This window comes from Micromys minutus, assembly GCF_963924665.1.
Source record: "Micromys minutus genome assembly, chromosome: 22".
NCBI classification, from domain to species: domain Eukaryota; kingdom Metazoa; phylum Chordata; class Mammalia; order Rodentia; family Muridae; genus Micromys; species Micromys minutus.
Window position 1 is genome coordinate 38183668 of NC_137957.1, and position 13095 is coordinate 38196762.

The 13095-nt window shown below is 47.1% G+C and overlaps 1 protein-coding gene across 4 annotated transcripts in view; it reads left to right on the forward strand.

Moving 5' to 3' along the window:
• The first annotated feature begins 1274 nt into the window (after positions 1–1274).
• ELK3 (ETS transcription factor ELK3) overlaps positions 1275–13095 on the forward strand; it is a 53628-nt gene continuing 41807 nt past the window's right edge. For all 4 annotated transcript variants that reach the window (XR_013975498.1, XR_013975499.1, XR_013975500.1 and 1 more), the window contains exon 1: positions 1275–1541. The gene's annotated coding sequence lies outside the window, so the exon portion shown is untranslated. The remainder of the gene's footprint in view (positions 1542–13095) is intronic.

Below are 13095 nucleotides of genomic sequence, written 5' to 3' on the forward strand. Positions count from 1 at the left end.
TCTGACAGGCACCTGCAGGTGTGTGTGGGGTGAATATTAACGTCCCTGAATCCAATCTAGAACCTTTAATAGTAACAAGATATTCATAAACAAGTAATCTTTCAGAGAGAGAGCAAATGTTAGAAGTGGGAGTGGGGGGAGGCAAGGAAATGTCAGAATGTGGTCCTCCTGACTTAGTGTGGGTCTGGTTTGAGTATGCTGTGGCTAGTTTTCAAAGTACCCCTTACCACATGTGATTCTATTATTGGGAGCTTACAATCACACCAGACACACTGGGGGGGGGGAGGGCCTAAGGGCAGTTAGGGTTTTAATGAGCCCCTGGACCCTCATGCTAAACATTTTGGATCGAAAAACCACTGGGTTGAAAGCCTTAAAAGAGTGAGGGCACGGGACTGGAAGGTTCTGGAAGGATGGGGCTGAAGGAATTGTGTTGAGGGTTTGTTAATAAGAGACCCATTCCCTTCTGCTTCCTCAGAACAATGCCCAGCTCTCCAATCAGATCCTGGCCAGTGCCCTCGGGCAGGGAGTCCAGGGGAGTCCAGTTTTGAGACCGCAGGGTGCCCCTCCCCCAGTCTCAAGCCACCTGGAGCTCCTAAATAGACATGGCATGGTGGTACCTGTTAGAGTCCCTTCACACATCCTAGTTTCTGGCTCTTAAAAAAGTTTTTCCAAAGAGGACCTCAACTCTAAAACTGCCTTCAAGCTATTACTATTAATATTAATTATAGTGGGACTGTTAAATATGTCCCCGACAGTAACTCCATCCGACAGCATCTCTAGAAAAACTCCATCTCTCTTTGTGCACGCTCTACATCTTTCACCCTCATCTCTCCTCCGGTTCGCAATAAAAGCAGCCGGGTGCCCAGAGTATCTAAGCCCCGAACCCCACTCACGATCTCTCCTGTCCCCAAACTCTTTTTCTATGCCTATGGGTAGGGAACAGCTCGCTCAGGCCAGGGACCGCCCTTTCGGATCAGCATTAGCAGGACACGAACCCAGGGTGATGCCCAACTTAGGGGCATCAGGAGCCGAGGGAGCCCCCGCCGAGTAGAGGGGCGGCGGCCTGGCCTGCGGGTCCCCAGGCTCCTCCCCTGGGGTGGCCGAGCAGGAAGCGGGGCGGGCACGGCGCGGGGGCGCGCGGGGCGTGCGGGCGGGCGCGGGGCCCGGCGCCGGGGGTATGCGCGGGTCTGGGCGGGCAGCCCCGGCGCACAGCCGCGGCCCGGGCGCGCGGCGCGGGGCGGAAAAGCCTGTTTACACAGACTGCACACCGCCTGGGGAATAATGCAGTAAAGGAAGTGAGCAGGCTCGGCCTGACTGCTCCAACTTCCTGCTCTCACACACACCAGAGGGGGGTGGGGGGGAGAGAGAAAAAAAAAAAGAGGAGCGAGAGAAAGAAAAAAAAAGAGGGGGGAAATCAGGATCTCATTACAAGAGCAACAGACCGTCTGCAGACGCCTGTCAGCATGGAAAGTCGGGGGCTTTCGCCCGGGTCCTCCTAGAAATCTCTCCAAGAAGACTCCCAAACGCTCCCCCACATCTGGGTAGGTTGCAGGACTGTTTGCCTGTTGCTCTGGCGCTTGCAAAGTTTTCTTCGGGCTAGTTTTTCTTTTCTATTTTCTTTTCCTTTCTCTTCTTTCTTTTCTTTGGCTGGTGGGGGTGGGGCTGTGGGCGCTGTGGGGTGGGTTGTGGACTGTCTTGGGGGAGGATGGGGGTGCGTCTCCGCGGGGGAGGATGCTGCGTGCCGCCACCACCACCGGCGCCACCCCGGGAGCTCGTGCTCCGGCCTGTGGGTTGCTCTGGGAAGCCGGGGAAAGGGGGACGCACGGAGCGCAAGCTCCCGCATCCCTGAAGCGAGGCTCCAGGGCTCTGGACTGGGGATGGTGGCCGGCTGCGTGGCTGGAGGTTGGATCATCGCTGACCTCCAGCCGGAGTTGCGGTCCGGATCCCTTCACGATGGGAACCGGAGGCGCGAGTGTTCAGATCCAGGGAATGGCACTGGGGTGAAGAGGGAGCAAAGTTCTTGGGCCATGGAGATGTGGGGCCCGGGGCTACGTCCACTCTTGCGGGGCAGGTGACCCCCGCCCAGGTCACCGCCCCAGGCGCACGCCCAGTCAAATGGACATTTAAAAGCCGGCCGAGTCGGCTAGTCCAGATTCAGATTGGGGAGGTGGGCCGGGCAGGGATGATCTTGAAACTCAGCTCTTTAACTTCCAACTGTCTGTTGGCCTGTAATGTTCCTGGAACTCTTTTTTTTTTTTTTTTTTTTAAGAAGAGGGGATTAAATTGGGTGGGGGGAGCTAAAAAATTAAACGGTCTCTGTTTTGTTACGTTTTCTAAACCGAATCATTCTGAGGATAAGCTGCAGTTACAGGGCGGGTGGGGGTGGAAGCAAGAAAGGCTATTTCAGAAACTGCAAAAGGGGCTTTTTAGAAGGAAAAAAAAAAGAGTGTCGGGAGAGTTTCTGGCTTGTCTGGAATCGGCAAGACTAATTGCCGTGCGCTTCCGCTTTGAAACTGGCTGCAGACAGCATCTTGAAAATGACTCACTGAGGAGCTCACAAAGAAACTGGCTTGCTGCTTCTCAGGTTTATGTATTTGTGCTTTTTACAGTTTCCTTTGTAGTGTTCGAGGGTCCCCCGCCCCTTCCCTGTCGGCCCCCACCCGCCCTCCCCGTTTTGAAAGCCCCTTGCCGGCCTATAACTCCCTGCAGTGCTCTGCCCGAGGTGGGGGTAGTTGGGGGGCGTGTATGAGGGGGAAATCGAGTTGTTTTTTGGAGTTGGCTGGGGGAGAGCGTTAAAGGGATTCTGCTGCTGCAGGGGGAAAAATGTTCCTTGAATTTTCCACTGGCTGCTGCAGGAAGAGAGAGCCCTTTAGTCATTGCTAAGTAATGTCTGCACACACACACACACACCGACTAATCTCATTGGGAGTTTCCGCTACTCCGCACAGGAGGGGTTTTGTGTGAGCCACTGTCCGCCTGCAGAGCTAGGCGAGTCACAGCCTTTATTGACTTAGAGGTGCCTTCTCCACCCCTGCCAGTCTTTCTAGGGCACAGTCTTAAAAAACTTGGAAGTCCCTTTGGCCATTTTGGTTCTCCAGCAAACGTGCTTTTCTTTTTTTTGGGGGGGGGGAGTGTGTTGTGTGTTGTTTGTTCTGTTGTCCAATCAGCTCTTATACAAACACACATGCCTGCCCATCCTCTCCCATCTGTGCCTCGGCTTTGTAGGGGTTGGGGGAGGGGGGTTCGGGTCAAGCTGGGAAGCCTAGCATGTTCCAGGCATCTATTAGTGAACCTAAATCGATTTCAGAGCCCTACTGCCCAACAAAATCTGGTCTCTTTCCGTCTCTCCCTTTCCGTGGCACACATTTATTTGGAAAAGGTCAGATATGGGTTTGAATTTATGAGGATTATAAAATTACAGATTGTGTGAGGAGGGTATGTAGGTCAGACAGTTTAGGAGACTGTCCATAAGTGTACTAAGAGCTTCCAGTAATGACTGCTTGCAAAACCCCCAGAGCATGAGAAAGGATGGCCTTCCAATGCCAGATATAGAGCAGGCCTTTTGGAGTGTTCTTCTCTCTCTCTCTCTCTCTCTCTCTCTCTCTCTCTCTCTCTCTCTCTCTCTCTCTCTGTCTCACTCTCTGCTTTTAAATGTTGACTAGAAATGTGTAACGTTACTAAAAAGGACAAAGAATGTTAAGAGAACCCCACTGAAGCACAGGGCTTCTTTCTTGACGGGGACATGTTGCTTCTCTTGAGGACTTTCAAGATGTTGCCAAGACTTCTCTTGTGGCAAATATGTCCTAAAAACAACCCAGCCAGCCCACTCTAGGTACTTCAGTGGGCAGGAGTTCCAAGATGTCCCTCACACCTTTCCTAATGCTAAGTGGGTGGTCAGTAAACTGCTGGTGTTGGGTGTCCAGCCGGACCATAGAACTCCAGCTCATGGGGAAACCTTCCAGGCAGTAGTTCATCCTGCAGGAGAATTCTATAAGGTTGGGAACACTTCCTTCTAATCTGGTGATCCTCAATCTTCCTAACAGTGTGACCCTTTAATACAGCTCTTCGTGTTGTGACGAACCCCCCAACCATAACATTTTTGTTACTGCTTCATAACAGTAATTTTTGCTACTGTTATGAATCATAATGTTAATTAATATCTGATATGCAGGACTATCTAATACGTGACTCCCCCAAAGGGTCTCGACTCACAGGTTGAGAACCACTGCTCTGATCAGATGGAAGGTCTCAGAGTCCAAGTTGTTGAAGATTCCCCGAGATCTACTTCTGTGGTTTTCAACCAGGAATAATTTTGCTTCCTACAAGGAATCCATGCAGGGTTGCTAATACCTGGCAGAAACCGGGGATACTGGTACTCAACTAATAATGCCCAGGACGGCTCCCCATCAGTCATCCGAAAGTCTCTGGTGTTTACACGGAGCAGTTCTTTCACATTAATGATGATAACAAACTCTCTGAGGCATTTATTCAACAAATGGGCATTAAAGTCTTCAGTTGTCCCTTTGACAACATACTCCTTATGTCTGTTTGTCCTTTTGTCTCTTGGTCCCCCCCCCCATGCTGACATTGTGGTAACATAACTTTCATGAGTTGAATTTTTGGACTCCCCTCAGTGCTGACTCTTCACACAACCAGAGCTGATGCCTTTTAGATGAGAAGAGCCGTTCTTGGATCGGGGAAAGCAGTTGAATTTTGACGAGACCTGAGCATTTACTTAAAACCTCCCCCTTTGTCTTCTTCTGTAAGAAACCAATTAATTCAAGACTGCTAATATGCAGTAAATGCAACCCTGAGGTCATACATTAAAATTTATGTTTGTCATAACTTTTTGGAACTTAAATCTTTTTCTGAAATTGGTTTTGAAGGACTTCGAGGCAGTTTATATATATTAAAATATTCCTTCCAAGTGACCAGATACAGGACTTTGTATGTTCTATGATACCAAATATCTTTATGTAGCCAGCATTGTCAGATGTCACAAAACATAACCTACTGACAAGCCCAAATGCACTTAAAGAATTGCCCACAGATGTGGTTTCCTGGAGTAGTTTTTTAAAGGTGAGCTGCCCCTTACTAATAGATAGTTTGGGTCCTTGACATACCGAGGCAGTGACAAAGCCCTCTCTGCTTCCCAGACCTCAGACTCCTTCTCATGCAAAAAAAGCAATGTGCTCTCTGTCTGTCTTGGTTCTGTGCTGGCAGCCCCTTCCTCGGCCTTCCGTTACTCACCTGTGTTCATCAGAGTCACAAAGGCCCCCACAAGCATCTCATAGCTTTGTATGTTGCAGGCAGACTTTTTTTTTTCATGCAGTAATTGGCAAAGCTCCCCTTGGCTTTCTCGGGGTGACTTAGAGCAGGCTGCAACCACACCAGTCACAAGACATCTTCTCAAGGTTACTTTTTCTGTTTTTCTTGGTTATGAAGAATATCACAAATTACTCTAGGAAAACATAGAAGGCCAAAACGACAGCAATAAACATCTCCCCCAGTCCCCGCTGCTAACATGTTGTTGTATATTTTTGTAGTCTTTTAAAAAGTGCATGGTGTACACAGATGCACAGAAACACGTGTGCTTGCTTGGAGGGTTTTATTTAGAGCCGGGCCCTACTTTTTTAAGAGTGTATTTTTCACTACCAGCCCCCCACGAAGTGTATTTGAATACCGAGTTTCAAGTTGCCAGACAGTGAGCTTATACTTATTGAGGGTAACGTGGTCTCTGATGAGTTGGGTTGGTGTTTCGTCATCTGGAGTATCTTAAGAATGCGGCCCTCTCGAAAGACCGGGTTCCTATGTGCCGTGAAATTTGGGATTTTGATGAGTTTCTGTATGATTTAAGTATGAGTCATGATTTGCAGTTACAGGAAGTGAGGGCACGCTACACATCAGAACAGAATGCTAGACAAGGGGATTCAATGGAGGTTAAATGCACAAGAGGGACGAGAATGGAGGTTACACAGGAAAAGTACACCTCAGGCTGAGCCAGCGTGGAGCGGGGGAAGGTCCACATAGACAACTTTTGCTTTCGCTGTACCCCACTCTCCAAACTTTGCTGTTTTTGTTTATTTTTTTTTTTAAGCTCAATATTACTATAGCCCGTCGCCAGTTTGAATCGAGGTCATTCAGCTTTTTGCTGGTCACCGTGGCAGGGACAGCATGACCATTCTTGACCTGCCACCAAGTGTATGGCGCTAGCAAACTAACCTACCCCTGTGTTTGTGTGCCTAGCTCTCCCTGACCAGATCCTGAGGGTCCCCAAGACGGTGGCTTGTTCCTCCTTTTAAGTAGCTGCTCTTCAAACATTTTAACTCTCTGGTTCTTTTCCACCATCAGAGTTAAAATAGCCTCGTACGCATTCCTGGAAATTCACACAAACGTCAGGAGCTTCAGAACAAACTTCGCAGTGGTCACTTCAGCCAAATGCGCTTTGCATGGTCACTAGGAATGAACCCTGGCCGCCTTGCTGATACGTTGTAATGTATGTTTTTTCTGGGAAGAATTACTAGCCTGTTTTAAAAGTTAAGTAGAATTTATTTATAACTTAGCTGAGAGTTTTCCTTGCGTACTTTAAAAGTAACAGAGGTGATGGGTTGTGACACCATATTTGAATTGGAGTCAAACTAAAATGAATTTACTCACACACTCCAGGTGGCTCAGAGGCTTTTAGTATTTTTGAATGTGTTTAAAGCTACTGGAGCAAGCTGCCCCTGTTTATCCATGAATCTGATAGGAATCACGGGGTAGGTGTAAAACACAAGCATCTAGTTGTATTTTCTCAAGACTGGTTAGGTTAGGGCTCTCAGCAATAGGAAGCAAAACCAGCCAAGCAACCAACCAAACAAAAAACCAACACAAGAACTTTGCCATCACTTTTGACCTTAACGAGAGAAGAGGCGTCACTGGACAAGGTCTGTACATCTTTGGCTGCATCATTTGGGCTGCGGAATCAGGCTGACTTCTATGAGTCTGAGGCCAGCCTGGACTGTATAGTGTCCCAAACAAAACAAAACAAAGGTCATTAGCTTACATACATTTTAACGCAGAGATCTTAAGTCTAATTGTATACATCCACGTATCTACCTTCTCTAAATAAAGAATATTTATATCCCCATCACTTCCAAATATTCCCTGAGTATTATTTTTTTTATAACATTGAGGACAGTGTCATGATTTTGCCAGGCAGATTCTTTCTTAAACTCTAGAATGCCTTGGTAAGATACTGCAATGCTTTTATTTGATTGGTAAAATATAAATTAGTAGGATATGTGGATTTCCTCATCATGCAGGAAAAGGGAGGGACCTGTTCTGGTTTATTTAATGTAAGCAAATATTTTGCCAGTGTTAAAAAAAAAAGTATTGCCTTAAAACTAACTGGGTTCTTAGGGTAGTATATAATTATTCTGTGCCTCAGTTTTCCTGGTTGGATGGTAATGGGCTGAAACAGAGAGGCTCTACTTTTATGTCTCAAGTCCTCTAGTTTTTTGGGGAGGACATCCCTGGCCTTGTGGAAATGTGATAAGAATTTTTTTGCTGCCACCCGAGGAACAAATGTGGCCATTTTAATTTCCCTTTGGATCTCACTTGTCCCTGTGTTGAATTAGGAGGACCCAAAGGAGGACCTTGTCACCTGCTCAGCTTCCCTCCTTTCTCCCTGAGCTTCAGGACATAGCCGTGTTTCCCTCATTTCTCACAACCCTCAGCACTCTCAGACTTGGGGACCCAGTGACTGATGTGGGTTGGGTCCTGCACACTGTTAATGTGGCCAGTCAGGTCAGCATGTGCTCCTTTCCTCAAGGGTTCCTGAGCCCCCTGTCACTGGGCATTCTGGGAATCTGTTCTTCAGAGGATTGCAATCGACGGTCACCGGTTTCATTGATTTTTATTTTTGAAGTGAACTTAATTTTTGGCTGCTTTTTAGTGTGCACAGGGACCACTGTCCTATTCTTACCTTCTCTCCAGCCTGCCTCCACCCCCATCCTCTTCCCCATCAGCCTCCTCCCCAATAGTTCCTCTCCTGCTTTCTTTTCTCTCTCCCTCCGATTAACATTCTGCTTGTGAAAGAAAATGTGATGTCCTCTCTGCCCTCCTCTTCTTTCTTTAGCTTTCTTTCACCTGTCACACCTGCTGGCCCTCAGCCTTCCCCTGGGCCTCCTGAGCTTTCTTTCCAGGTTTTCTCATTACCCAAATTCTGACAGTCTGAACCCAGGAGCTGGACAGTTTTTGGTCTGTCTTTCTGGTTATTCATAATTGTCCATTACTACCTCTCACCCCAGACTCCAAGATCAGGAATATATGATAATAGATTGTCTAGACCCATGACCTAGGTAGCTTCAGGGAGCGAGGGATATCTGTGTATGTGTGTGCAGCCTGATGCGTTCCACATCTGTGGTACCCATCCCGCTGGGAGCTTGCTCTGGGTGCACATCTGGTTTTTTCATCTATGTGTCCACCTAGCACTGGGTGAACTAGAAACAAAAGAAAGGGAAGAAGTCTTATCTGCAGAGGCTGGATAAAGGGCCTTGTGTATAAACCCAGCCCTTTACTAGAAAGTGCCCGGCCGAATTAATAACAGGCAGGTCTCCTGTTATTAATGTTATATCATAAATGTCTGTGTGTGTCATTTGCTGCAGTTTTTATTTCGACTTCTGAGAAAAGTGTAGGTTTCTGAAATCAGGTTTGTTTGCTATTAGTATTGAGAAAGCCTGGGCCCTGATTTTCAGATCAGTGTTAGACAGCAGATGACTGGCTACAGCTTAGAAGATTTTCCTGTGGAGCTCTCTCTTGTCAGAACTGATGAGATCTAACACCACCGCAGTCCTCTACGGATGATTTCCATTGACAAGCTTCTCACGGAGTCCCTGGACAGTCCATTTGGAGTCCTGCGTGGTCATTGGTTGAAAAGTCTTTCTTACCTTGGAACAGCTGCATATGCAGTGTTTGTCGGTAACCTTTTGAAATCAATGTTTCTGCTGGAGTTTAAAATCACTGAAGAGATGGGCTAAAGACCAGCTTGGGTTTTGTTTTTTGTTTGTTTTGTTTTGGGCAGAGAAAGACTAGTTATATTAACTAGTATCACCTAGGTTTGGCCAAGAAGCCCTTTGTGGGGGCAAGTCTGGCTTAACCAGAGTGTCTGACCAAGCAGCTAATCCCCCTGATTGTATATAAAAAAAAGTGACCAAAATAACAACAAGCCTCAAGATTTACCCCAGGGCCTGCTCCCTTGTAGGTGGGTAGATTGACCGGGAGGCTGCACTGCCCACACCTGTAGTTTGTAATCCTCTGAATGAGGTCACGGACACTCGGAATAGAGTATTTGCCTAAGGAATACTGTAAGCAACAAGAAGGCAGGGCAGTGTTGGTGTGGGATGGCTAACAGTTGAAGTAATGCCTTGCTGCTAGGCTTCACTGAACCAGGACTGGAGTGTCCTTGTGTTTTTCCCTCATTAGAGTTGGGGAGATTTGGTTTGTTGGGCTGAACTATAAGCTCTACATGTTGGGATTTATTTTTAGAAATGAAAGAGATTTAGTGGAAGGGGGTGTGGGGGTGCACATGTGTCCTTGCTTAGGGAGACAGTGGCTGCTGGAGAGATGCTTGAGTCTTAAGAGAATGTGGATGTGACCTTAGAAAAAGTGACCGACCTCGTACAGAGGAGCAAGCCTGCCTGGGTGGGATTTGAGCCTTCCTTCTGTACCTAGGGTGGTGCCTGAGGGAATGTTGTTTACTGAGTTTCTCTGACCGACCGGAAAATCATTGTTTCACTATAGGAAGTCGGGTGGGAGGGCGGGCGGATGGGAGCCTGGATTTATTCTGTTATTTTCAGGAAAAGAGAAAGCTTGGATTCCCAATGATGCCCCCCGTGTCCCATGACGAGCATATAAAGAAAGCACCCAGGCAGTGAGCGCTGTCCGGAAGGTTAACTGAGGAGATGTGCTGCCTTGGTCTCCTTGTTTAATCTTGCACTCGAATTCTTGGACTCCAGGACTCGGGAGCATTGACAAGAAAGTTTTTTTTTCTGCCATTGTTCCTCTCTGTTCTCCAGACTTCACCCTCAGAGGCCGTTTAGACCAAAGTACGTGAGGTTTCCTCTGTGTGTCTCTTCCCAACCCCTCTTCTTCCTCTTTAAAAAATGTCTTTTAGAACTGTGCCTTCAAATGCTCCTAGGTAGGAGTGCATGGTCACACCTGTGCCTTAGGGATGGGTGGCCTTGGGCAGACACCCTTCATCTTTGACGGCTGAGGCAGAAGCGTTGGTTAGCCAGCCGGTTGGTACCCTTAGGTTTTGCTGAATTCACTTTAGTTTTCCTGAACTCGTGATGTGAGCATAAAATAGAGTAATGTACATAATACTGAAATTGTCTTAAAGTTAGTTATTTTAATCAAATTATATATGTGTGTGTGTACATGTACATATATGTATATACATGTATTTATATATATGTATACACACACACACCACACACACACATATACACACCACACACACACACACACACACACATACACACACACCACATTAAGTAGGTGTGGTAGCTCAGGTCTGTAATCTCGGTGCCCTGAAAGCAAAGGCAGAAAGATCCGATGTTCAAAAACATACTGGGCTGTGGTAGTTATTCCAAGACCGTCCTGGGCTACAGGAGACCCTATCTTAAAAAGAACAACGTATCAAAATGTCAGTGGCAGCAGGAGCAACAACAAAATATCAGACCTAGAGTGTTGTCCTTAAAAGAGCAGAAATTGTCCTGGGGCTGTGGTTTAATAGTTCCACTGCTTGACTTGCAACCAGGGAAACCCGATTTGATCCCTAGGTCCCACACAAGCAGATTGGGTGTGGCTGCACTTGCTTGTAATCTCAGTGCAGGGGAGGCAGAGACAGGCCAATCCCTGGGGCTCAAAGACTAGTCAGTCCTCAGTCTGGGAAGTAGATGTTGTTCCTGAGGATAACCCAGAAACCTTAAGATCTTTTTGTAAAAGATTATAAATTCACTATGGGATTAGACTAGCTCACATTTTAAAAGGACCATTTTCTCAAGGAAGGAGGAAATATAATCCAAATCCAGAACACGGCTGCTATTTTTATAGCTAATATATTCATGCTGTAAAAAGCAACAGCATCAAGTTGTGTGTGGTACTCCAGAAAGGGACAACCCCATGGATGGCAGATCCCTGCATAGGAGTTGAAGGAGGTGAATCCGCTTGGGGATGAGGGTCTGTGTTTGACCCTGGTGTCATCTCTGTCGTTAGATGCTGTGGATACAGTAGTGATGGGCCCTTGGCAGCAGTTTCCAAGACACTGTTCCCTCAGTGAATTGGGATGATTAATTTTTGAATGGTTTAAGAATAAGGCACTTGGAGAAGGCTTTGATTTTGACACCACACACTGTGTATTGTGCAACAGTCCTCTTAGAAATAAGAGTGTCTATCTGCCAGACTGTGGTGGCTCACACCTTTAATCCTAACTCAGGAGGCAGAAGCAGGTGGACCTCTGAGTCAGGGGCCAGCCTGGTCTATAGAACAAGTTCCAGGCATGTGCCAGGGCAGCCAGGGCTACAGCGAGAAACCCCGTCTTGAAGAAAACAAAAAGCCAACCAAAGGAAGCAGCGTCTACCGAGAATGTCAAGTCATTTTAAATGTGTCCCACTAACTGTCCTAATTCACTTAACTCTTGCTTCTCCATGTGCCACGTGTGGTTTTAAATAGTGGTTCATGAAGAACTGAGCGGTTTACTTTTTAACCTCAATGCCAATGGGGTTTTTACTTCGTGTTTAAAAGCTCTTTGTTAGAAGTCATTAACCACTCACTGGAAGAAGTTCTCTGCACGAAAAACAATCGCCAGGTCACATCTGGTGAGACGTGATATCCATGCTGGAACATTCGAGAGAGACGAGTGCACGTGGGGGGATGGGGCTGGTTGCCACCTTTCTGACTTCCACACATGTCCACCACATGAGCAGGCGCTGACACACTGAGTCTAGCTGCTCTGCCAACATCCGCAGAACAGACTGAGGCACACACCTGGAATTTGCATTTCCTGATCTATGTAAAAGCTGTGCTTTGAGCATGATACTGAAGCTCAGAATCCAGAAGCACCCAGCTCCTGGCACAGATAACCGCTCCATGAGGGGCTTTCTGTGCTTCTCAAAATTACAAACACGACGTCTCTAGCCACCTCTTGTTCATAAACACTCAACCATTTTATGCGAGAGAACTGTCTTAAGCAACACCAGAGACCAGCTAATGTCAGCTCTCCCCGCTTCAGTATCAACACTGGCAAGTGTTTTACTTAAGCCAAAGCAAAGGGATTATAATACGAAGCCCCCTGGAACAACTGGAAAATATCGGCAGTCTTCCGAGGCGCTGTATAAAGTCATTTTCATCTTAATCATATACTTCAAACCAGAGACAAGATCAGCCAGCCGATTTCTTTTTCTGTACCTCTTTATCTGTTAGGGACCGAGAGCTTTAAAATAGTTGCAGTGGAGTTTGTCCCAGGAGAAAGGTTGCTGTTATTTTAGGAGAGCTGGTATTTGTTCTGAGATGGGCTTCTGGTTACTCCATTGATTATGTTGGTTGGATGATTGGTGGTGATAGTTGTGGTATGGTGTGTGTGTGTGTGTGTGTGTGAGAGAGAGAGAGAGAGAGAGAGAGAGAGAGAGAGAGAGAGAGAGAGGGAGAGAGAGAGAGGGAGAGAGAGAGAGAGAGAGAGAGAGAGAGAGAGAGACTTGGCCATTGAGAAACTGCCTTTAGGAGAAGACAACTTACCGGGGCCTCAGTGGAGGAAACCTGAAGCATGTAGTTAAGGATTCCTATGCCTTAGTCCATTCCCTAGAAAACTCTAGACTGATGCATGACATGTTTGAGAAGCAGATCCCCAAGAAAAGCTGCGCTTTGGCGATGGCAGTTAATGACACGGAAATAAACAACCTGTCTGTTGGCTGTGACATCCACAGAGGCCTCAAATGGACAGGGATAGTCATGTCAGATGGAGACAGGCCCCAGAAGAATGGAGAGGACCTATAACTGTCTCCAGGGATGTCTAACTGCATGTGTTAGAGGTGGCCAGACCAGGTACACCTTGCC